The sequence below is a fragment of the Stenella coeruleoalba genome (assembly GCF_951394435.1).
Source record: "Stenella coeruleoalba genome assembly, chromosome: 9".
Classification (NCBI taxonomy): Eukaryota; Metazoa; Chordata; class Mammalia; order Artiodactyla; family Delphinidae; genus Stenella; species Stenella coeruleoalba.
The window spans coordinates 22,977,980-23,005,294 of record NC_137155.1 but is presented as its reverse complement, the minus strand read 5'-3'; the positions used below and the strand labels follow the sequence as shown (position 1 = coordinate 23,005,294).

The window sequence follows — 27,315 nt, the reverse complement described above, 5'->3', positions numbered from 1 at the left end:
TTAAGGAACCTCCATACTGTTCTCCATAGTGGCTGTACCAATTCACATTCCCACCAGCAGTGCAAGAGTGTTCCCTTTTCTCCACACCCTCTCCAGCATTTATTCTTTCTAGATTTTTTGATGATGGCCATTCTGACTGGTGTGAGATGATATCTCAAGGTTGCCCACTCTCACCACTCTTATTCAACATAGGTTTGGAAGTTTTAGCCATAGCAATCAGAGAAGAGAAGGAAATAAAAGGAATCCAAATCGGAAAAGAAGAAGTAAAGCTGTCACTGTTTGCAGATGACATGGTACTATACGTAGAGAATCCTAAAGATGCTACCAGAAAACTACTAGAGCTAATCAATGAATTTGGTAAAGTAGCAGGATACAAAATTAATGCACAGAAATCTCTGGCATTCCTATACACTAACGATGAAAAATCTGAAAGTGAAATCAAGAAAACACTCCCATTTACCATTGCAACAAAAAGAATAAAATATCTAGGAATAAACCTACCTAAGGAGACCAAAGACCTGTATGCAGAAAATTATAAGACAATGATGAAAGAAATTAAAGATGATACAAATAGATGGAGAGATATACCATGTTCTTGGATAGGAAGAATCAACATTGTGAAAATGACTCTACTACCCAAAGCAATCTACAGATTCAATGCAATCCCTGTCAAACTACCACTGGCATTTTTCACAGAACTAGAACAAAAAATTTCACAATTTGTATGGAAACACAAAAGACCCCGAATAGCCAAAGCAATCTTGAGATACTACTTCTTAGTGGAAGTGGGGAGTTCAGAGAGCATAATGAAATGGTCAGACCCTTATCTGATCACTCCAGCGCAGTACTGCCCCATGGAAGTGTGATACGAGCCTCATGCTAAATATTCTTTTGAAATGTCCAGTAGCCACATTGAAAGTATAAGTAAATAGGTAATATTAATTTGAATATTATGTATTACTTAGTCCAGTATCGTAACTACTATCATTTCAATCCACATAAATTATTAATGAGATTTTTTTTCAGCACAAAGTCTTGAAGTTTGATCTTTACTTCACTCTTGGAGGACACGTCCATTGGGATTAAGTACATTTCAAGTTCTCAATAGCCACCAGTGGCTAGTGGCTAGTGGCTACCGTATTGGACAATGCAGCTCTAGATGAAATCTGTATTCATTTGGCCACAATCTTCAATATAAAGGGGCAATTAGCAGACATTTGAGGAATACTTCCGACTTGCGTGAAAAAAGTTAAAAACAAATAAGCAAACAACAAGGCTGAATACAAGAAAAGGGAATTAAAAAACACTAAATATTTTTGTGATTAATATCTTCAGACAACGAAGAGATGATGTTACATCATGAAATCACGAAATCCTGAAACCCAGAGAAATAAAAGGTAGCAATCTGGAAATTGAAAACCATGATTGTAGAAATAACACAGTCAAAAGAGCAAGCAGTTGGAATATCTGAGTACAGAGGAGCCTCTGGAGCAGCGTTAGAGTAGCCGCAGAATAGATCCAACCTCCACATAACAGGGTTTCTGAGAAAACAAGATAAAACCAGACAGACAGTGGGGAAATACGACACCGTGCATGAGTATTTTCTAGAATCCAAGGACATAAGTCTCCAGAGTGCAGGAACCCACCCAACTACAGCACAGTGGATAAAAAGGGCCACAGGACGTGGTACCTGCCTGTCTTCACGTCACAAGTACCAAGAATAAACAGAAGATCTTAAAACCTTCTGGTGGGTTTGGGAGTAATGTCACATATAAATCAGAAAGACAACGGACAGTAGCACTGGGAGTTTAGAAGTCAAATGAGCAATCTCTTCAAAAATCTGCAAAACTGATTTCCAACTGTTATTCTATGTGCAAACACATTTTCAAGAATGAGGATATAGACATTTTAATATATGCAAGGTCTTAAATTTTACTTTTCTTTTACTCTTTCTTAAGGAGCCCAAGAAATCCCAGAATATAAACTTTACCGAAACAAGGAAGTAAACGAAGAAATCGGAAGACGGGGGATTAAGGAAGTAGCTAATCTGACAAATGAGGGGCAGAGGGAATTTCCAGGAAGAGCTGAAAAGAAGTTTCAGGGTAAGAAATATGTTACAGGTCGAGGGGAAAAAGAAAACCAAACAGTTAGTATTGGACCAGGAGGACAGAGGATTTAAGGATGCAATTATCACCAGGAAAACATAAATTGTACCAGAAAGAAAGCACTCTTTGTTTATTTCTTGGCTCTGCTGCTCAGAAAATTCATAATAATGATTTAAACAGTCAATAATATTAAAAAATAACTACACTGATTGGGTGGAAGATGGGAAGCATGTATATGGATGTGGTGGGTGGTGTGGTATTGTGTGTGATAACTATAAAAGTTAGATCCTTCTCTTCCACAGGAGGAAATTGTGTAAAGCAAAGCAATTTGTTTTTTTAAATCAAGGAGTAACACTTTAAGTATGTTATCTAGAAATAGTTCAGTGTCCTCCTTGGAAAGAAACATGGGGAATGGGAGACGGTGGGAAAAATAGGGCAATTGTCTCTTTATTTTTCTTCAAGCTTTGAAATACTATTTGACCGTTTTTTTTTTAATAGCAAACGTTCATTTGACAACCACATACATTTTTTAACAAATTATATTTGAACTGAGCCACGCTTACCAATCCTTTACTTTTTTTCCTATCTTGTGACTCTTATCTTCACTCTCTTGGCTTTGCTGTGGCTTCTTCATTTTCCTAAGAATTTCCCTGGAAACCTATGTTCTCAGGATACAGCTTTATTTTCTACTTTACTGAAAAGTTTGAGGCCATCTACTGTGTATCTCTTAACATCTCTCTAAAACACAGTACCTCCTTCACCCAGAAACTATAATCCCTCACCTGGAATCCTGAGCTCTTGTGAAGGTATTTTTGTGCATGGATAGTTCTTTAAATTCATGTTTCTGGTAGGGGATGGGTGTCGAAATTCCTGTAACGGCCATTTTGCTTACATCATTTCTGTTTAGTCTAAAAATGTTATTGAAGTCTTCACAAACAGTTGCTATATAATTCTATAATCAGAAAGTCAACACCAAAAATGCAATTCTTTCTTTGGAATTTGGCCAAGATATTATTGCCAGTTGCTTACTAGCTCCCAGTCACCGGCCCTGTAAATCTAGAACACTTTCTCCTGTTGAAATTATGTTCATTTGTCAATAATTAAAAAAAATAAAGTACTTGGGAAACTTTAGTGTAATAGTATATACACAAAAGGAAGGAAATGGAAACACAGATTCACATAATAAATAATCAAATAAACCTAGCATTGGAAGATTCTTTATAGATCATCTGGAACAACTGCTTCATTTTAGCTAAGAGGCAGAGATAAGATGTTAGAAATTACTTTTTCAGTGTCACAGATAGTAAGAGAACAGAGACCAAGTTAATGTCTCCCAATTCTGAACGCTGAAAGGGGTATTAAAAATAATTAAATGATTTACTTTTCTGATGAGGAAACAAGAGTGTTCCTAATTGTTCATATATAGTTTGATTTAAAATCTTAACCATAAGATAATTTTGTAGCCATTTTACAGATGGGAAATCTGAGACACTGAGAGGTTACATAATTGATTCAAGGTCACAAAACTAATATGTGGTAGCTAACACTTGAACTCAAGTCTATCCAATGCCATGTAACCTCTAGTTTTTACATTTGGGAACTACTATCAGGAAAAACCACTGAAGCTTCCTCACTAAGCCTTCATGGGAGAAATTATAAAAAGTAGAAGTAAACAGAATTCCAAGCTTTGGGTTAAAACAAAGGAAAGGTGTTCAGGAACTAATTTATTCATCTGAACACTTACTGACCATCAACTATATATAGACTTTGAACTTGGCAATGGGACACTAAGATGAATAACATAGGGTCTTTAATAGATTGTGGTTTTGTTGAGAGAAGTTAGACTATAAAATAATGGAAGGGCTTCAGTGACAAAAGACATTTTCTAATCACACAGGAGGGAGAAAGGTCAGTACAAGCAGAAAGAACAGCATGCCTAAATTCAGAGGCGGGAGGGAATGACATATTTGGAAAATCATAAACCTTGATTTTTAGGGCAATAGCAAAAAGTGAGACAAATGGCTGAAGACCAGATGTTGAAGCTCCTTGTATAATATTCCAAGGAGCTTGAACTTTATTCTGGGAGCAGAACAGAATCGTTAAGTAATTGTAATTAGGGAAAGGGACAGGATAAGTGTTTTCACTTTTAAAGGGTCCAATTAAAAGCAGTAATTTGGGATGAGAATCTACATAGAAGACTAATAAAATAATACTGGAAAGACATATAGCCCTGAACTAAGACTTGTGTTCAGTCTAATGAAGAGAAGGTGTCCACCTTCAGAGTTTGGATTAGTGGGAAAATGGGCGCAGTTTATGGCAGCAGCCGTTGGAAAGAGGGCTGTAAAAATAAAAAGCAAGCCCTTACAGCCATCATCTTGAGTGGGAGAAATGCGCTTGCTAAGGGTTTTTGCTTTTTTTTCGATGGCACTCTGGAGCATAACAGCAGGGGTACAAAGAGGCGAAGTAATGAAAACTGGCTAAAAACTGAAGTAACAGTCCTGGTACAAGCAGAGACAATACACTAAAGATCAAAGGAACTGAGGGACTTAGCACTTCTTTTATACTGGCTCTGGTTGAAGCGATAAACATAGTATCTGCTCTACAAACAGCAGACCAGATAACAAGAGCAAGCACAGACTTCAGTTGACATTAAGAAGTATTTAATCTCCTAATTTCTCAATTTCCCCACTTCACATTCCAGGCTGAGGTTTGTGGAATTAGGGCCGTGTTCGACATCTTTTCCCCGGGTTGGGGGAAATATGTAGGGGGTGAGGAACAAAGGTCAGGAGATGGAGAGCTCTGATGCAAACGGCCACGGAACAGTAAGCAGGAGACATCGATCATTTGATTTACTTAGTCTAGGGTCAATAACTGGCCCTTGTCAGGAAGAAGATAAAATGATTATATGAAACTCCTTTTTGTTGAACATATTTATAATTTATCTTGTTTGGCCAGTAGGTGTGTAAAATGTAAATGCATTATGGCAGTTCAAAAAGGATAGGATGAGAGAGAAAGAGAATCTAAGCCTGAAGACAGTCAGAAAGAAAGGAGACTCTCCAAGAAATCATCTGGGTGGTTTTCGCAGATGAAAACAATTGCCACTGTTTGCCTCCAAGCCTGATATGCTCCGAGCAGCAAGGATTATATGTAAGCAAAAAAGAGAAAGCTGCCATTTTATTCTGGCTTAAGTCGTACGATAACTATTTTGAGAATATCTGTGATGTGTAAAGAATTTGCAGAAGCACACCATGTGCAGGAATATTTCAGGTAAGAAAACTGACTGACTCTAATCCTTTTGTTTTCATTTCAAATAGGTGCCTACTGCTGAAATGGGTACACAAAACACTCCTTTTGACAAAAAGCAGTAATAAATGTTCATCTGCAGCAAACTTCCAGACAGTAATATTAAAGAATATACATATCCGAAAGCACATTATACAAATCTGACCGCACATAAAATCGACTCTAAGAATAATAAGTTCCCAAGTAACCAATGGATATTTATTGGCATTATTCCCCTTTTATTACTGTTAACAAAGAATTAAATCAATTATCAGGATTCGGATGTAATTTAATTGAACCATTTAGATTTAAGGATACAAAGTGTTGTCATTGGTTGTACAAGGCTTGAATAAACCCACCTCTAGGCCCATGACAGGCATCTGTAATCTTTAAAATGATTTAAACCTTGTTGTTTAATTAAAAGTTAAAATGTTTAACTGGAACTTTAACTCCTCAATTTCAGTTTCCCGTTCAGTAAATTATTATTTCTGGCTCACGTAAAATGTAGCTACATGTTTTACTCGAAAACAGGAAAGATGAAATAGAATCATACAAAAGAGTAAACCGTAAGGAGAAAGTGAAAAATGAGCATCTTTCTTTGTTTAGATCATATCTTCAAGGGTAACTAAAGGGCAAAGTCCATGAAGTTCAATAAGACATCTTCTTATTAACAAGATAATATGATAAATAACGCAGAGCTGGAAAATAAATAGCTATTTCTTCTGTGCTGCCTTAATTCTATTTTAAAACCAACCAAAAGAACTCAAAGATGAAGAAACTTAATTTTACTTATGGGACTGTAACCTCGAATTGATTATATAGCTCATGTTTAAAGAGCATATATGTGTAAGTCAAAGAAAGTGTTATATTTAACAATATTCTAAATACCTTAAATATTACATTATGGAAAGATGTTTTCTCATGCATGACTAAGCCTAGTTTATACAGACTCATCTCACCTCCTCCCCTCCTCAGAGCCCCACAGCACTGCCTCTACAGACCTATGACAAGTTACAAAGCAAATTACCAGCACAGGACATTTGTCAATGGTTCTACCTATTTTAAATCCACACATTACTTAAATATTGAATATTACTCAGTCATGAACTTGAATCACTCACAAAATGTTCTTTTCTTTAAGCAAAACTTATGGTAATGATAGTCTATTATGTAAGAGAAAAAGTAAGATTATCCCATTTATTTTAGGAGGCATCTAGAATGTCTAAGTAGAAAGTTTTTTAACCACATTTACATTAGTTTAACTTAGATGTATATTTCCGGAGATATGTTGATTTATGATCATTCCCAGCTCCAAGATTCTACAGTCTCTGATTATTAAGCTCTTTCTCTGTGTAGTAAGTGGAAAGGCCCTCTAATTTCTTCACGAGTAACTTTCACTAAATAAAATGAAGATTTTATTCCATCTATTTCCTATCTGCCAATGGTATATATTTTCAGTTATATAACAAATCAGTGTTTATGGTATAAGTATGAAAAAATTAATCAATTCCCTAAGCAATTTGTATACTTTTATATACCCAGATTAATCTTCTCTTGTGGTTCTTATCGGTCATCATCGTACTGCTAGTGTAAGGGAATGAAATTTTGTATTAAAATACCCAATGTGTTGAGGATACCGTAGCACTTAGGGAGGAAATTACAAAGAAACTGTATGAAAATCTTATTGCCAAAGTAGTGGAAAGTGGATTTCATGGAAGTAGGTTTAATTACTGAAGTAGCAAAAAATTTTATCATGAGATAGAGAAAACAGCCCCTGACATCCAGGACCTGGCGTGGTGCTATCTGTTAGGTCTTGTTGTTTCTGGACACTGGCCTGGCACTCACAGCCTGGCCTTGGTATCCTCTTGTTGAACGTAAACAATTTCACAGAACATCGACGCTAGACGAGGGCACTCTATGATCATGAAGAATCAAGACAAAAACAAGACACTCTGTAATTGTGTCTGAATACAGACCAATCATGAACACTGTCTAAGCCACAGACACCACATGTCCCCCTTTCCTAGCTAATATGGGTCACCGCTGCTTCATCACCCAGCCAGTCTCCTCTTTCCTCTTCCTAGATAAGACTTATCAAGACACCACATTGTAAAAATCACCCTGCTTCCTAACGACATTCAATTCAGAGCAATGCTCTACTTCCTTAAACCCTCTCCCCAAATCACTCAACCGAAGTTCAAATTCTATAAGACATCCTTTCTGAACACCTCAGACCAAGTCACCATTGGTTCCATACGGTTTACACTTCTCCCTCTTTGCAATAAGTAATGAATTCAACTTTTTCAACTCTAGGCATCTTTCTGGCGGTCCCTGGCTGAAAGGCATGTACAGTAATAAGGCAGCTAAAAAGCTTGACTCCTCATGCCAGCGTTATCAGGAGGCTCTGACATATTTGGTAGCATAATTGCCTAGAATTTTGGAACAGAGTAAATAGAACTTCAAAGAAGGAAAATTAGAAGATGAGATAGTGATGAGGAACGGGAGAGATTATTATGGGGTTTGCAAAATGACGCTGGACAAAGATTTTGAGGTAAAAGTAGCAGTTTCAAGTACGGAGTAGAAGATCCCTGCTGAGATGAGGACCACGGGCCAGGGCACAGGGAAGGGCAGGTCATCAGCCGAAGGACCATGAAACATCAAGGAGCTTCATAACCCTGTTTCAAAAGTATCAATAGGGCTTCCCTGGTGGCGCAGTGGTTGAGAGTCCGCCTCCCGATGCAGGGGACACGGGTTTGTGCCCCGGTCCGGGAAGATCCCACATGCCGCGGAGCGGCTGGGCCCATGAGCCATGGCCGCTGAACCTGCGCATCCGGAGCCTGTGCTCCACAACGGGAGAGGCCACAACAGTGAGAGGTCCGCGTACCGGAAAAAAAAAAAAAGTATCAATAGCTAGAAGAGTATTTTAAGTCTGAACCACCAAGTCCCAGCCACTATGTTGAAGATATTATACTATTCTTATATCTGCAAAAGAGCACAAAAGAATAGCATAGTATCACTAGGGGACTAGGGACCCTCCCGGGAAAGGGCTATCAAGATAATAGTAGGTGAATTTTAAATGATTTAGAAGGGATTAAGACAAAGTCAGTATGTAGAAGGGATTAAAATTTTAGGTAATCACGGGCTTCCCTGGTGGCGCAGTGGTTGAGAATCTGCCTGCCAATGTAGGGGACACGGGTTCGATCCCTGGTCTGGGAAGATCCCACATGCCGCGGAGCAACTGGGCCCGTGAGCCACAATTACTGAGCCTGCGCATCTGGAGCCTGTGCTCTGCAACAAGAGGGGCTGCGATAGTGAGAGGCCCGTGCGCCGTGATGAAGAGTGGCTCCTGCTTGCTGCAACTAGAGAAAGCCCTCGCACAGAAACGAAGACCCAACACAGCCATAAATAAATAAATAAACAAAACAAAAAAATGATATTTAAAAAAAATTTTTTTTAGGTGATCAGTGAGGTGGGGAGAACAGGGTACAAATGTAGATTAGGAAAACAATAAGAGTAATGATGATAATGATGATGAAGATAATTATAACAACAATGAGTTTCTTAAAAGGAGGCACTATGAGTACTGAGTTAAGCACTGTTGGGCTTCACCCCGCAGGCCTGCAAGCCCCGTGCTTGTCCAGCCTCAAGACTAGAGAAACAGCCTGGAGTCAGTGACAGAGACATCAGTGGTTCAGCAGATGAGGGATCTTACATGTGTGAAGCAAGGTCCTGGAGTGACAGTGCAGCAGACAATGAGCAGGACACACAGCAGTCTTTGCTGGGTGCAGGGGGTGGCACGGGAGGAAGGTTACCAGTTGACATCAGGTTGGGTCACTGGTTACCACGGAAACCAGCAGAGGAGCACATCCTTCACTTCCCCCTTTGATAAGCTACCTTGGTGGAGATGTTCTGATCCACAGATTAGAACAATCACTAGCTGGGGCCTGGGACAAGTTTGTAGGCGTTTATTGATTAGACTCAATGATTAACAGGGAAGGTCAGTCATGTGAGTAGGATGTAGGTGGGCGGGGACTGGTTGAGCAGTGGATGTACAGAGAGCAAGAGAATAGCCATCTTGCGTGGCCTGATCATACAAGCATTCTTGGTTATTCTCATGCACACCAATTTTTTGAGATCTACTGTGCCGAAATCTAATCTGATTTAAACAACTGTTAAAACTGAGCTGAGTGCCATGAGATACTACTTCTGACTCTCTAGTTTCCAGCACTCACTTGCTAGTCCTTATTTTCCCAGAGAAGGAAGAATTTAGACTCGGAACTCGCCTTACCCATCATAGTACATGTCCTTCCCTAATCTCATCTTGCCCTCAACCTCTTGCCTACATGGCAAGCACCTGCCAGGCAGTCACGCCTGCAACCTGAACCAACTTCTGATCTGGCTCCCTTCACAGCCAGATCACAACCCAGAAGAGAAGCAAACTCTGTCTGCAGTCTTTCTGCAATGATCTTTACTGGTTCTCATATTGGATCGTTTCCCCTATCAAACTCTTCTGCATTTTTGAAAATTTCAGATTACTTTTGAAGCTACTTTCCTAGAACAGTTTGAATCATTAACTTTGCTTTTCATTTATTTATGCTTTTATTCCTCCAATGACACTCGCACATGTGTCATTAACCTATTGCCCTTGCAAGAGTAAAATAAAATAAATTCCTTAAGCATTCTTAGCCTGGACTTTTAATTGGGATAAAATGAGAGAATCAAAACAACAAAAACCTGATATATTTTCCTGCAAGTAGCTCACAGCATGCCTAGGAAGACAGATTTGTAAACAGACAATTATAATACATTGTGACACCTACACGCAGGTGGGGAGAAGAATGGTGGGTCATGGAAGGATGTGAAAGGACAGCAAAGGGATCAAAGGCATACCCCCAAAATACAGATGCATAAGAAAACATAAAACTACGGAAATATAAATAGTTTGGTATGGCTTTGGTTCAATGTGCGAGTTTTAGAAAAGACAAGAAAGGACATTGGAGAGGTGGGCAGAAATGACATCATGAAACCCTAACACGCATAATATACCACTGAGGGTTGTGCTTGAACACCTAGGAATTCATTCTCTCAGGAATTTCTCTTGAAAGCAATATAGAATCACTCAGGCATTTTAGGGAAGGAGTATATGATAAAAGTTGGATTTAGAAAGACGGCGGTGGTGTAACATGGAGAAGAGATTGGAGCTAAGGCATGAGAAAGTCTTTTGAAATAATCTAGGTAGGAAATGATATGGTCTGAATTCATGCAGTGGTTGAGGAAGAAGACATTGGGAAAGATTTCAGAGATATTTAGTAGAGATGAGGAGATATTTAGAAGGTAGCATGAACAGCTAACCTTTGGTGATTTACACTGCCTGTAGCAAAGAACAAATACTATACATACTGTGGTTTCCCAACAAGTAAGAAGTAGAGAAATCAAAATCTATTCATTGCCTGTTAGCAAATCTTAATGAGCTAGGTAGAGAGGTAAAAAATCAAAAATGGATTCTAGGTTTCAGGCTCGGAGTAACAAGATAAAAGGAAAGAATGGAGAGGAAATAAGAGATTTGGGTGGTGGGAGAGGATAGTTCTATCTAGCATTTTCACAAACTAGCTGCAGGACCCTGGGCCAGTATCTTAATCTCTGTGAGTCTGTTTACTCAGTCTTATGTGAGGGTAACACTGCCTATTTAAAATTATTGTGAGAATTAAATAATAATAGTTAACCCTTCTATAGCACTTGTGCAAGGCACTTGTGTAAGTATTTTACGTATAGTCACTTGTTTATTTTGAACTACTGAGCCATGAAGACGGTACTTTTATTATTCTTATTTAACAGCCAAGGAAGCAGAGACACAAAGAGGTTTACTATTTCGCCCAAGGTCACACAGCTGGTAAGTGGCAGATCCCAAGTTTCAAACCTTTTCAATCTAGCTGCGAGTGCATCTCAACCAATAATTTACACTGCCTCTCATTAAATACTAGGCATTTTGCATAATTATTATCAGAGTGCCCTGAGCCCACCAGTAGGTTATAATTAGCTCATATAATTTAATCCATCCTATTTGTTTAAAAGTATTTGCACAGTACATGCACGTGCACATATTGTACTGAACATTATAAGAGATTCAAGCAGAGGAAGAAACACACCACTCTTGGGTTTGTTTACAATTTAATTTTGAGCATAAAATGCACATCATGAATCAGAACAGAGTAACAAGGTTATGTGTTGAAAGAGGTTACAAACTTTCAGCTCCAGAGTAGGGCATCCATGTCTACAAACTTGACCAGCAGGCACATAAATGGATAAGTCTAAAGCCCAGGGAAGAGAATGGGGTCATGAAATGCAGATGTGGGTCTCTTCAACATCTAGGTTATAGGTTGAAACCATAAAAACTAGATGTTGGTGTTGATGGGAAGGGGAGACCTAGAAAAACTGCAGAAAGGGAAATGAGAATGACAATCCAATGGCTAGGCCAGGACACAAAAGCTCACTTCACTTCTACGGGCCTCAGCGTCCTCACTTATAAAAATGAGTGGATCTTGGTTTAAGACTGTGCCAAGAACTATTCCCACTTCCAATGTTTGCAGCTTTTTCCATGAACAAATGTGAACATCGGGAGACCTGCTAAAAGTTGACTTCTAGCCTTAAGCCGCAGAAAAAAGCCAAGCTTCATAGCTGCTGCTCTGCCATGGTCAATAATTATTAACCAAGTTTCCTCCTCACAAAAGCCCATTCAGATGGTTTCAATTGCTTTTCTTTATTCTACAGGATTGCAGCTTCAGAAGTGCTCTTGCTGTTACTATGTACAGAGTTCCGCATGGGAGATGTGAGAGAGAAAACAAAATGGCATCTTTCAAACTCAGGAGGAATATTAATGGGGTAGAGAAGATAGTGGGAGTCATTATAGTAAGCTTCCTTTCTGCTTGCCTCTCAACATTAGAATTCACTTTTTTCCTTGCCTAATCCTGTTTTTCCTGACTTCGTCTGGTAAAACAGAACTTTGCTGAAATACTGTAATAGGACTGCAGTATAAGAATGCAAAACACAGAAGTTTGGCTAACTGGAGGCAAAGAAACTCTCAACGAGGTCTGGAAGGAACTCTGACCGGTGAATTGAGGAAGAGAACAGATAATGATGTCTGCATCTCTACTACCCACTGGCTTCTACATCCACCCCAAGGGAGGGTTTTGGAGGTATGTGTGATCAGGCTAGCAAAGAACAACTACTATACATACTGTGGTTTCCCAACAAGTAAGAAGTAGAGAAATCAAAATCTATTCGTTGCCTGTTAGCAAATCTTAAAGATGACCATTGGACCCAGAGTGCAACAACTGAGCAAAGAGCTCTTCTTTGGCTCTATCCAGAAACTTGGTACATGTAGTGAAGACACCTAAGAGACTGAACACACCAGCAAGCGCACCTAAGCTTTCCATGTAGATTGGGGAAAAGGACTAAAGCTTCAGTGGCATTAGCTGAGATGAATGAGCTTCACAGACTCGACTCACTGAGAAATTATCCCTGTCTGTGAGTTTACATACTTAGTGTAATATGAAATATAGAATGTTTCTGTGTTAAATTTTGTAATTAATTTTTTTTTTTTTGTGGTACGTGGGCCTCTCACTGTTGTGGCCTCTCCCGTTGCGGAGCACAGGCTCCGGACGCACAGGCTCAGCGGCCATGGCTCACGGGCCCAGCCGCTCCGCGGCATGTGGGATCTTCCCAGACCAGGGCACGAACCCGCGTCCCCTGCATCGGCAGGCAGACTCTCAACCACTGCGCCACCAAGGAAGCCCTGTAATTAATTTTAATAGATGATTGCCCTATACACCCCCCTCCACCAATTGGAAAAAAAAAAAAACAGACATTCTGGGAAAGGCGGGGTTGGTGCCAGTGATGGTGACTGTCCATGAAACTACCAACCTGAGAATTTCTCACTCAAAAAACTGCACACATCTATATATTACTTTAGAGTAGAGATTTATGTCAAATTGTATATTTTAAAAAGTGCTAAGTATAAGAGATGGGTAAAAAAACAAAGGTTTTAGATTATTTTAAATGACTAAAAATTCTTAAAATTCTATTCATAGACCTCATTGGAAGGTGAACATTTTGGGTTAGAAAAGATTTAGACCTAGTTGACATATATACACTACTATGTATAAAATAGATAACTAATGAGAACCTACTGTTTAACACAGGGAACCATACTCAATGATCTCTGGGGACCTAACTAGGAAGGAAATCTAAAAAAGAATGACTATATGTATAAGTACAACTGATTCACTTTGCTGTACAGCAGAAACTAACACAACATTGTTAAAGCAACTATACGCCAGTAAAAATTAATTAAAAAAATGATTTAGGGCTTCCCTGGTGGTGCAGTGGTTGGGAGTCCGCCTGCCGATGCAGGGGACACGGGTTCGTGCACCAGTCCGGGAGGATCCCACATGCCGTGGAGCGGCTGGGCCCATAAGCCATGGCCGCTGAGCCTGTGCGTCCGGAGCCTGTGCTCCGCAACGGGAGAGGCCACAGTAGTGAGAGGCCCACGTACCGCAAAAAAAAAAAAAAAAAAAAGATTTAGACCTATTTTTGAATAAATGGATACAATCTGTCTATTGAGTGCTTACTATGTGTCCGGCATTGGATATTTCTAAGTTACAAATGACTCCTGCCTTCATGGAGCTTACATCACAGCAGGAAGTATAGACTCTACCTAAGAGCAAAGTTCTGTAAACAGAGCCCTTATCACTGAGCATTGCCCTTATCACAGCTGATGTTCTCTTGCACTGTAATTGCCTGTCTAACCTGACTGCTTGGATGTGACTTTTGACCAAGCAGCTCTTAAAAGGATCAGGCTCATATCAACTAGAGGTTTCCATGCAAACTAGAGGTCTTCCCCCCTAACCAAGAGACTCAGCTACAATTTAGATTATATATGTTCCCCATTTCAGACAAAAACAGTTCAACCAGAAATAAATTTAGGAAGCTATGAAACCTAATCCTTCATAGTCTACAGTGCAGTTAGTTTTTTCTGGAGGTATTTCCATGTGCTGTATGTTAGTTAATTAGAATTTTAAGAGTTAATTATGCATTTGGAAAGGCAATGGCGAGAAGCTAACTCTGCCCAGTATCTTCCTTCTACTCCTCCTCTACATATAGCATTATTTTTAAGTCACTTGTTTAGCCTATTTTCTTCAGGAGACTGACCGCTGCTTAAGGGGTCTGTTTGTGGGCAGTGGTGGGAAAGTATCCACAGAATTCAACTTACGTCTTCATCGTTTACTAACTTAACTTTTTCTTTTTTAATTTTCATCAAAAGGTTTCATTCCATATAAACAAAATGTAGAACCATCACCTGAAAAAAAAATCCTGGATCCTTATAAATGTCCAGCACAGTAAGGCTTCTAATAATGTTCTCTGTAGCCTACAACATTGTCTGACACACAGTAAGTGCTCATAAATATTTTTCAACAAATGCATCAGTGAATAAGTGTATCTGAAAGATAGTGACTCCATTATCTATCCAACCAAAATAGCTTTTTGCTGTTTTAGGGTTCTGCCTTAAAGTAAGAATACTTGTAGAAAAGATCCCACTTATTAAAATGTATGCCTGCTCTGAGAAGGCGTGTTTAGGGTCCATGCTTTGGGCTCACTGTACTGAATAACCTTTTATTACTTTATTTCTAAAGCTTCCTAGAGTGAGACACAAGAAAGACCCCTTACAATAGCATCTGTTACATTTCAAATAGAGTAATGATGAAGTTCCACATAGAACAAAGTGAGCCTCCAAATGAATTTCAGTAACACTGCGTTCTCATGACTACTACTATCCCTTTTGATTTCCTAAAAATTAAAGTGGGAGAAATGTAAGATATAAGTTTGGAAGATTTAATAAGAAAAAAACCAACATTAAGAGATCAAACTAATCATTTTTAAAACTGTTCTCATTCCACTTTTAAACTTCACAAACACTGAAGGGTGAACAATGCTTTTCTATTATGAGCACACTCTGGAGACCTTGGTGACTGTAGCCAAGCTGTCTGCTATGTCCCCTCCAGAATGTTTGCCAGTTTTCTGTCATTTCCTCCTTCAGATGCTAGTGTTTGTGTGACAAAGGTCTCTGGGTATATTTCAAAACATCTTAAACTATTAACAGTGTACTATCAAGCACCGATTTAACAGTGTTATTTATTCTCCACACGACTAAATTTGTCAGAAGACACAAAGCAGAATTCACCTTACCCTTCTCCATAAAGAAATGGCTGGAAAGTTCATTGTGGAATCACTGGCATACCTACTAACTGCCCTTTGTAATGGAGAAAAGTTTCCAGTGGCTTAGCCAATACCTATACTTCAACATAAAACACACGAAACAGTAAAACTATTTACTGAACTATATTTCTCTTTTTATTCCCTGGGCACTTAAGCTAGCTTTAGACTCTTTCCTTTTCCTGACAATTCATTGTTTGTGATTGAGAGAATCGTTTTGGATTAGGCATTATTTCTGATTCCAGGAACCTGATATGGAAATAGCATCCCTCCTCCACCAGCACCGCCCTGCTTCTTACTCCAGATCTTTTAGGTTGTAGTAAAGTGGAGACACACTTTTCAATTTTCATCCAAAAGCATCAAAACATATAAACAACTGACCAATAAAAAATACTTCTCATTTTAAAGCATTTCTTTCTCATTTCAAAATTTTATGAATTTTTTTCAAAGAATTCAACTGTGAAGCTTCGATTGTAAACACTATTAAATTCCTGAATTAGTAATCTCAATCAGCAATCTGTGCTAAGCAAAACTAGCCTTAGTCACATCAACAGCAATATATTACTCTGTATTTTTTCGCTCTAAGAAAAATATATTCTTCCATTTGATTGGTCCACTCTGCAGTCTCACTAATTTGTTAGCACTTTAAAGCCTTTTGCTTTTTCCTTTTCTTTTTTTTTTTCCTAACAATGATTCTTCTGAGTTCAGGAGCTAACCTTCTTTTCCCAGGTGAAAATCGTTTTATTATCGTCAGGTGTTGGTTTTCTTTCTGAAACTCTGGGAACAGTTCATTGCAAAGTCCTGATTGTCCTTTACAAAATGATCCTATTCCAAATAATTACAGTTTGTGTTGTACGTCATCTGAAAATATCTCTCCTTTCCCCTTGTCAGGATTGCAGGAGTCTCATATATTGCCCCACAAATCACACTTCTATTACTTAGTCAGGTATACCTGAGAACAAGACGGGTTGCCTATTTCTCTTCATCTGATCCTGATCCTGAGTTCTGAATTCTCTCACAGGAAGTGAACAAAAGTTAATACTTTTATAAGTATCAGTCTAGAATGCTTTCCCCTGAATTCAGCACAGCTCCAAGAAACCATTCTCCAAAGAATAAAAGGAAATGACCTTCTTTAAAGGTAAAGAAACCTGTCCAATTCATTCTCAGACTTCGTAGCATAGCATAGAGAGTCAGAGGGGACTGCTTTTTTTTGTATCAGCACTTAATTTTGTCTCTAAATAAGTATATCCTTAAGTTTCCTGTCTGAGTAAGTCATTACTCTAGCATTCTTTGAAGTGTTTCCTGGTCTTATATAGCCATTGTATGAAACATACCATGTAACAAAAATTCTTCTATGTAACAAAATCCCCTCCCCTCAAATATCTGGTGCCCACAGTCAATACAATTTCTGTGATCAATAAGCTTATGTATGGAATGATTTTTTTTCCTTCTAGGAGTCAGTTTGTAAAGAGGATTGAGTCTTTTAAATTATCAGTCCTGACAACACACCAAAAAACATTTTTAGCTCCCATGAACACAGGTCATTCAACTTCTAGTCTCATTTAAAACATGTTTTTCCAGTTTGGAAGCAAAAAACTGAACTGGTCAGAATTTTAGAGCATCCTTTTCAAAAGAGTAACATTTTTAAAAGAAGATGCACAGAAATTGAAATAAAATAAGAAATCACTTTAGGTTAGGACGTGCCAGATCAACTAAGAGAATCTGAAGGAAGAAAAATTTCCACTAAAATTGTACTTTTTAAAATAATTAGTTCAAGTTTCTGATATTTTCTAAATAAAAGGTAGGAAAATATGCAAATGGAATTTCATAGGATGAATTGAGAGACTAGTGGAAATGAAACATTTGTGTTAAGTCTGTCCATTTAGTTGAAAGTTTATAACTCTGTTAAAAGAAGCATCATAAACTAATTATACCAGTTAATGTTTATCTTCTTAAGGAGTTAGAAATAACAATTACTAATACTTACTAGATGATAGTCCATCAACTACAAAGACATTTATAGCCACACCCCTAAACAAATAATTGTGCTCACCAACTTCTAGAGGCGCTTGCTTGCCCAGAGGTAGGATCTTAAAACTGGCTTCAGGGTGACTGTTGTAGGAGGAGATGCAGAAAATAAACACATGATTTCCACAGCACAGCAGCTGAGAACTCAGAAATGAGGCTCAGGGTCCTGACGACTCCTCTGTATTTAAGGTTATCCTGACATGTGAAAGCCATTGACATCCTGAGACTTCCAGTGCTTCAGACGCATGCCTAAACCGAGATAAATATAGATCCCTGACACCTGAGCCAGATGAAATGAAAATTAACTTGAAAAAAAAAAACTCACTCATTATGAGCAGGTGAGGAAAATAAAACCCTTAATCCTTTTCCTTTTAAAACCTGTTATGCCCCTTAACAGATAGCTGCTTTGCTTCTGAAACACGGGAATTCAGATCATCAATCTTAAACAATCAATCTGCTTCCCTCTATGATTAGCATTTGCTGTGATAGGTTTGAATTTTCCTTGATGAAGTATGAAAAAACATAATAGTGAATATTAAATATTTATTCAACAAACTTTTGGGGGGAAATTTTGCAGATGAGTCCTTGAAACGTGAATATCTATTTGGTAAACTTTCTAGTATTTTTTATCCTACATGGGTTAAGTAGTAATTTGGTCCATTTTGGTTTGCCTCAGTTAACAAGGCAGAAAGCGTCACGCATTGCCATCGTGCTTCGTTTTAAGTTAATCTTTTGGTATAGGTGTATAATGTAGTAGATTTAAATTGAATTTTGCTTAGTCCTGTTGGTAAGCATATGAATAAGGCTCTACCCTCAGCCTGAGCAGACTCTACGATTAAAGTTATTACCCTGAAGCTAGAATGGCAAGATTTCTAACAATAAGTCACTTCCTGGGATTCATACATTAAGGATCTATAATAATACATTAGAACAAAGTGACTAGAGAAACTAGAAAAGTCATGCTGCTTTCCTGAGATTTTGAGGTATTAATTATTTTTAGTTAATACTGTCTTTACAGAATGGCATTAGAGAAAAATGATAGATGTGGGAGTTACCACTTTCTAAATGAACTGATCTTACCTACTGTATTATCTATCATTCCAGGAAAGAGAATGACTTTTTTCAAATTACCAAACCTTGTATTTTCATATCTTGATAATAGATCCCATGCACCGAGCACTGTCTACATGCTTGGTACTTTGCTAAATTAAATATTGTACAATCTCATTCTCTTTTCCTAATCCCCCAAAATCCTTTCAAATCAAGTTAATATTTTTAGGTCCAAATGTTTACAGAAAAGAAAACAAACTCAAAAGGATAAATATTGACAATGGACACATGGCTAATAAGTAGTTCATATGAGAGTCTAACAGTTTTGACTGAAAGCATGTTTCTTTCCCACCCTAAAATATATAACCTATAACTATAGGTGAAAAAGGAATTTCAACCACACATTATCTGTGTCAGATTAACCATCCTATGAGTAATGAATGCCAAGGCTGCTTTAACTTTTTTCAAACAAAGTTAGGAAAAGTACAGAAATGGTCCCTATGGAGTATTGCTATGACACCAGGAAATCCCCAGAAGCATTATGTCCGTAACACAAGGAAAAGATCGAAGATCTGTAAGGCACAACCTTACTACCAGAGATATTTCTCATCTCTTGCATTTACTTTTCTCAACTTGTCCTCGTCAGTTTGCATAAACAGAGTTTGACCTACCAGAGCCTTGAGGGTCAGTCTCATGGCCCCTTCTCAGCCATTAATATCATGTTTGGCAGTCGGAGGTTGGATAACTGGCATAGGGGAGTGACATCCAGGTGGCAAGGAGTCAGCTGGTGAGGTCAGGAGATCAGAGAGATTTTGGCATGAGAGGGAAGGCCAGGTTCTCATCTATCATAGAACGTGACCCCTTTCTTTATAGGAAAAAAAATATGTTCTGTATGTATAAAAGGTTTTTCTATTGCTTGAGCTAGGAACTTGTTAAACAAAATGTTTTATCAAAGAGGTCAAAGGACAAACCACAAATTCTGCAAACTCAGGATCACACACACTTTCTATGAATCACAATAAATATCACAGCATGCCCACACCCGACTCACCATTATCTTTGAATGTGGATTATGTCCTATAAATAAGAATAGGAAATGTGGAATATCCTTTCTATGAGTTATGTATTCATTATCATTAAATTTTTCACTCCCTGCTGGCATTGACTTCTGAAGCGTGGGTGGTGAGGGAGAGGGAAGAATAGTGGTGGATTGAGATAAAAAATAACTGGGCTCGGGCTTCCCTGGTGGCGCCGTGGTTCAGAGTCCGCCTGCCGATGCAGGGGACGCGGGTTCGTGCCCCGGTCCGGGAAGATCCCACGTGCCGCGGAGCGGCTGGGCCCGTGAGCCATGGCCGCTGAGCCTGTGCGTCCGGAGCCTGTGCTCCGCACAGGGAGAGGCCACAGCAGTGAGAGGCCCGCGTAGCCCAAAAAATAAAAATAAAATAAAATAACTGGGCTCTAGGGTAACTAACTCCGACAAGACCTCTGACCCTCTTCAACCAAAGAATCGGCATTCTTCAGCAACTATCTTCAAAATTCAACATTTCGTCACAGGATGTTAATTAAACCTAGGACTTTTTCACCCCAAATTCGTTGCCTTTCAAGTGTTTATGAACCTAAAGTATTAAACTAGGCAAACTCAAAGCCTCTCCCGGTTTTTATTGCACGATGAGTGCCATAAACTGTAAGGCATGAAAGTTGAACCAACAGTCCTGCTGCCAACAGCAGCTTTTGCCAGCTGTCGATAGTATGTTCTTCACAGGACATTATTGCGAAATGTCCCCTTTCTATGTGAAATTTTTTTCTCAGAACAGCAATCAAATGAATCCATCCCTACACTTAGCATCACGGTTACAGTGGCAGTAGTCACAATCATATTTTCTGTCCTTCCTTGCCCCAACCCCCAGATCCTCTTTCCCTGACGCCCTCAGGGGCCATCTCTCTTTCAGATATCTCTTCTCCATCTGACCAGCACCACCTAGGGCGCTTCATCAAATACTATTACCAGCAATGACTTCACCCCTAAGTACTATGTCCTGCGGAACATGTTTAGGCCTTTTCAATGAATAATATGATGCTTTTAAAAAATTCCCTTCAGGACTTCCCTGGTGGTGCAGTGGTTAAGAATCTGCCTGCCGATGCAGCGGACATGGGTTCAAGCCCTGGTCCGGGAAGATCCCACATGCCGCAGAGCAACTAAGCCCGTGCGCCACAGCTACTGAGCCTGCGCTCTAGAGCCCGCGATCCACAACTACTGAGCCCACGTGCCACAACTACTGAAGCCCACGCACCTAGAGCCCATGCTCTGCAACAAAGAGAAGCCACCACAATGAGCAGCCCCTGCTCGCCGCAACTAGAGAAAGCCCACGCACAGCAATGAAGACCCAAAGCAGCCAAAAAAAAAAAAAAAAAATTCCCTTCAGAAAAATTCAAGTTTTAAATCAGAGATTCACCCCTTTGTATATATTCCTGTCCACTGTATAAGTGTTAACAGCAATCTGTTCTTGAGTCCCTGGTTCTGTAACATAACAGGGAAGGAATGGTTGTGGCCTTAGGAGATTTTGGCATAAACCCCTGTACACACTTGAAAACAATGAGAATATTCACCAATATACTTTAACATGTGAACCTTGCTAACTTGTTTTTAGGAAAAACACATTTGAAAAACGCCCTTGGATTATCATCAGCTTGCGTAAAGTATATATTTAGGATCTGAAAGACATTTTGAGGACTAATTTTTCACTGATTCTAGTAACACACCCTTCTTTCTAGGTTTTTCTGTTTGTTTGTCTGTTAGCTTTCCCATGTTAGCATGGAATAAATAATTTCACTCAGACATTCTTTGTAAGGACCATTTTCTTGCAGAAAAGCTAGGGCAAAGTCTTTTTTTTTTTTAAATCGTGGTATAGTTGCTTTACAATATTGTGTTTAGTTTCTGCTGTACAACAAAGTGAATAAGCTATATGTACACATATATCCACTCCCTCTTGGACCTCCCACCTCCCCCGATCCCACCCATCTAGGTCACCACAGAGCACAGAGCTGAGCTCCCTGTGCTATATACCGCAGGTTCCCACTAGCTATCTGTTTTTCACATGGTAGTGTATGTATGTCAATTCCAATCTCCCAATTCATCCCACCACCCTTACCCCCCTCCATGTCCACACGTCCATTCTCTACGTCTGCGTCTCTATTCCTGCAAATAAGTTCATCTGTACCATTTTTCTAGATTCCACATATATGTGTTAATATATGATATTTGTTTTCCTCTTTCGGATTTACCTAATCTGTGACAAAGGAGAAAAGAATATACAATGGAGAAAAAGTCTTAATATTAATCTTCTCTGCTTACCTTGCTCTCCTCAAATCTATACATGTGTGAAATGTCTTTATTCCAAACATCAGCTTGAGGTAAATGTTTTACCACCATTTCCTCTCAAAGCTGACTTTAGAGGCGAGTGCTGGCTTTATGTTTGTCATCCAGAGTAATGAGGATTGGGACTTCCCTGGTGGTGTAGTGGTTAAGAATCTGCCTGCCAATGCAGGGAACATGAGTTCAAGCCCTGGTCTGGGAAGATCCCACATGCCGCGGAGCAATTAAGCCCGTGTGCCACAATTACTGAGCCTGCGCTCTGGATCACGCGTGCCACAACTACTGAAGCCTGTGCACCTAGAGCCTGTGCTCCGCAACAAGAGAAGCCACCACAATGAGAAGCCTGTGCACCGCAACGACGAGTAGCCCCCACTCGAGGCAACTAGAGAAAGCCCACGTGCAACAACGAAGACCCAGCACAGCCAAAAATAAATAAATAAATTTTTTTAAAAAAACAAAAGTAATGAGGATTGATGGAAATCTATACTAATAAAAATGATCTAATGGAGTGGTGCTCTTGTCTTTGACATCTAAAATTACTGCTCAGTTGTGTATCTTTATTTTTTTCTCCCTTCCAGTGTCATCTTCATTAGTTGTAAAAGCCTTACCAATAATTTGCAGTGTGAAGGATACTCTAATAAAAATTAATTTAAAATATAATTTGCAATGAAATATTATAGCTCCAAAGCAACATTCTTCCCTTCTAGGGTGGATGGTTGATCATTTAATCATTCATCCATCAAATAGCAAAACACTTTGAGATTCTGTTTATGTGTATGGCATTGTGCTACTCCTTTGAGAAAAAATGGTGAATAAAGGGCCAAAGTTTGTGCTCTCAGTATCTTATTGTTTAGTGAAGGGAGACAAGTAGTATTTCACAAATCATAATGTATTATCATAAAGTGGGATAAATAATGAAGGAAAGTTTTATTGTGATAAGCTAAGCTAAAAGATCAGAGAGTTTTCCCTAATATACATATACATTTGAATGTATATATATGTGTGCATATATGTATATATACATTGTATTTGTTTATATATGTATATACACGTGCATATATGTATACATCTATCTATTGCATGCATTTGTTTATATGTGTGTATGTGTGTATATATCTATATGGATATATGCAGATATTGTTTATATATATGTATATAAATATACATATTATACAGGGAAGCCTATATATAGATATATTAGGGAATTCTCTCTGACCTCTCAGCTTATCACAGTGTAAATTCCTTCAAAAATTATCCTTGTTTATCTCAGTTTATTATAATATATTAAGATGTCTTAAATACTGCTTGTCTAAACAATAAGATACTTGAGAGCATTAACTTTGGCTCTTTATTTACCATTTAGTTCAACCATATATAAATACTGACATATAATATATTTATATGTATATCATATATATCATACACACACACACACACACACACACACACACACACAAATATCTAAAAATGAGTTGCTTTTAAGTGGCAAAGAATTAGGAAAGCATTCAAAGGTAGGGGTCCAGCAACTCTAAGGAGGCTGCCATGGTCAGGAAGGAGCATGGTAGAAGACCAATGTGACTGGATGAAAGAGGGCAGGGAAGAGTAATATGAGATGAGGCAGAAGAGCTGGGGAAGAACCAGATGTCATAGGGATTTGTAGGGATTTATCCTAAGAACGATGGGAAGCCTTCGAAAAATTTTAATCAAGAGAGATACATGATTGGATCTGAATAACATTTAAAAACAAGCTCTCTGATAGCTTCATGGTTAATGGACTAAAGAGAGGTAAGGATGGATGTGGGGAAACCATCAAGGCAACTATTACTGACTTTAATAGTAACGTCCTAAAATGACTGAAAAAAATGGAGAAAAAACCATGGATTTGTGAAATATTTAGAAGGTAAAATCAACGGAGTTTGCTGTTGTGGTATGTGAGGAAAGGGGAAGAAGAGTAATTGATAAACTGTTTAAATTGAAGCTATTCTAGAAATTATTCTACACCCTAACATGAACACTTACTCTTCAGTTAACATATGAGAACACATCTAGCTCAATGACTGGCATATTTCAGCTGGTGCTGAAACAACATTTCTTGAATGACAGATTACATAAATGAATGACTGAGCGGAACTGAGTACAATGTGAACAGGAGTGAACGCTTACTGCAATGTCAATTTATCTTTTTTGTTTGGGTTATCCTACCAAGCTTTCACAAGGAGAGTCACAGGGAGAGTCACAACGCAAGTGACACCTTAGAGACTGGAAGTCCAGGGAGATGATTAATTCTCATGGAGGAAGGACTAAAGGAAACTGAATGAACCTAATACTAAAGGCAAAAAAATTTTAAGTGACTTAGAAATTGTGCAAGAGTCTTGCACACATCTGGCTCTGTGTATAAAGCTTGTAATCTAATGGAAACTTGAGTCCCCCTGGACCAGGAGCAAGTAACATCCACAGGACATAAAGTCCTTCTAGTACAACAAAACAACAGGCTGGTGGCCAATTATGGTAGCAACCAAGCAGATGTCCCACTGGTTTTTAAATCAGACACAGAGCTTTGGTTTTTTATAATTATTACTTACATGTTGTAGCACTTTCTGTTTATGAAATTTTGTTTTGATGTTATCACGTGATAATCAGCTAATAATCAGGCAGTTCTTATGTACTTTTTTGGTAAGCAACTGTACAAAACACTATCTAGTGTGCTGTAGCTCTGTTTTCTTTGGGAGAGACAGGGGAAGATTAAGTAGAAGGATACTGAGACCAATCAAAACATACTAACAAAGCTCTAGAACCAAGATTTCCAGCCCTTAGATCATACTTCAAATAGGATTCCTCTATTTCTGCATAAATTCTTCATACCATGTTCTTGATTGTCCTTTCCCTGTCCATTTTTGTGTTCCCCTTGCTCTATCTGCATTCTCAAAATAGGTATCTTCTGTGTTCTACTCCTATCCATTCTCTTCTTCCTGTACCTTCTCTTCCTGGGCAATGTATGCTACTCTATGGGCTCAATTTAGCACCTCTGCACAGTTAATCCCCAAATCTATTTTTTACCCCTAAATTCTACCCTAATAGTAAATTTACTTAGCATTTTTGAGAATTCTCTATACACCAGTAAAGTGTCTCTATTAACTCACTTTTTCAAAATTCTGGATATAAAACTAACATTTACCATTTTACACATTCAAATGAAAGTTTAGTAAAGTTAAATAACTTACTTCACTGTTACAGTGCTCCAAGTAGCCAGATTTGGGCCCAGATCTCCATGGCTCCAGGTCTTAAGCTCTTAAACACCGTGTTTTGATTGACTCACTGTGATATAACTGCACGTCAACCTTCCGTGCACATCTCTACCCTGCTGCCGTAAACACAACTCCCCTTTCCTACCTCTACATCTGTGTTCTTCATCTCTGTAAAATTACATCACCATACCTCCTGTTACCCAGCCTAAAACTGTTCCCCATACACCCAATCATCTTCCAATTCCTAACAACTCTAACCTCACCATATATTTTCCATTTGTCTCCTGTGTTTTGTTTTCACTGCCTCTACCTAAGTCAGGTTTCAATCACCACCTACCTTTAACCATTACCATGGTCTCCTGATCGATTTTTCTGCATGCAGAAATACTCCCCTCTCATTTATCCTTCTCACTGCTTTCGGGGTAATCTTTCTAAAACCCAAATTTGATTTTATGATTTATTTATTTAAAATAAAACATTAATAGTACCCATTTCCTAGAGAATGAACTTTAAACTCCTTAGACCAGCACAGAAGTTTCTCAACTATTATTCCTATTCCTGCATGAAGTCTATTCTTCAATGAAATATTCTCTGCATTTTTTCTTGCATTTTCCACTGCTTTAAATATTTCCTCTATCTAGAATTTTCAATTCTCTACCTAAATGTTACTCTCCAAATTCAATGATCCTTAACATGGTGTGGACACTGAAAGCTTTAAAAAACATAACATGTTCATTCTTCATCCCAGACACATTGAACTGGAATTAATGGATACTTTCATGTTTAAAAATTACTGTTTGTGCTACTATTGGCCTATGTGGTTACTTTGTGCAAATGAAAGGAACCACTTCTTCAAAATACTTTGAAGTACCCTACAAGAAAATTGCCATTATATATGTACATATATTATATCATATATAATACATCACATATATATATATCACGTATACAATGTGAATGACACCATTTAGTACTGTTCAGTGTATAATGAGTCTTACCATATTCAGCAGGAGTCTTCCTTTAAGCTCCTCCTCTCTGTGATTTCTTCTTCAATTCCCCTTAGCCAACAAAAGCTCTTCATGAACTGACCGCCCAGAGTGTTATATATGAGACTTTAATTCCCTGTAAGTTTAAATCTTATTTTATTATACTTAGCATACAAATTTATCTCTTTGATGGAATCGAGGGCTTATTCATTTAATTTAGTCCATAGTCTCTAAATACTAACCAATTGTTTAATAAATGGATGTCATATGAATCATAGTTTTAGATAGAAAGATCTCTGATTGGCAGATTTGGTCTTTTTTGTATTATACCTATTTCCAAAAGGTATTTAAAGCAACAATAAATGACAGAAAATTAATGAAGATGTGAGACAAATAAAAAAAATCGTGAAGGAGCGGAGATGAGTTTACCCAAAACCTTAGCTGAGGAACATTCGTTCACTCAAGCCCAAGCTTGGTGTCTCCTGGCAGCCATGACCACAAGGGTACTGTTATGTGTTTTAAAACTCTCATCATAAAAGAAAACTTAGCAGTCCTTCAGAAGGCATCAAATTTCTTCATGAACCAAATTTTAAGATAACTTGATTACTAGATCTTTAAAAGAGATATACATTAAAATGGACAGTGTCATCAAAGAGTTCTAACAAAAGGTTCAGAAGTAGAAAGTATCTTCAAAGGTTCAGAATCTAAAAGACCTCATATGGTTGGCCATTGACTTCTCCTCCACCTTTATCTCTTACTATCTTCTACTTCATTCACTCTGCTCACACCACTCTGGCCTTTCTGGAACACGTCAAAACACATCCTACCTCTGGACCTTCCACCGGCTGTTCCCTTGACCTGAAACCCTCTTCTCCCAGATATTTGTGTGTTGGTTCTGTTCCCCCTCTTTATTCAGCTTCTCTGCTCAAATGTTATCTCTCTAGTGTCCAATGTATTTAAAACAGCAATCTCTCATC

The 27,315-nt window shown here is 38.4% G+C and overlaps 1 protein-coding gene across 1 annotated transcript in view; it reads right to left on the bottom strand.

Moving 5' to 3' along the window:
• LOC307191680 (platelet glycoprotein 4) overlaps window positions 1-27,315 on the bottom strand; it is a 104,564-nt gene that overhangs the window by 65,644 nt on the left and 11,605 nt on the right. Inside the window, exon 3 of the mRNA XM_079931857.1 lies at window positions 26,351-26,474. The gene's annotated coding sequence lies outside the window, so the exon portion shown is untranslated. The remainder of the gene's footprint in view (window positions 1-26,350; window positions 26,475-27,315) is intronic.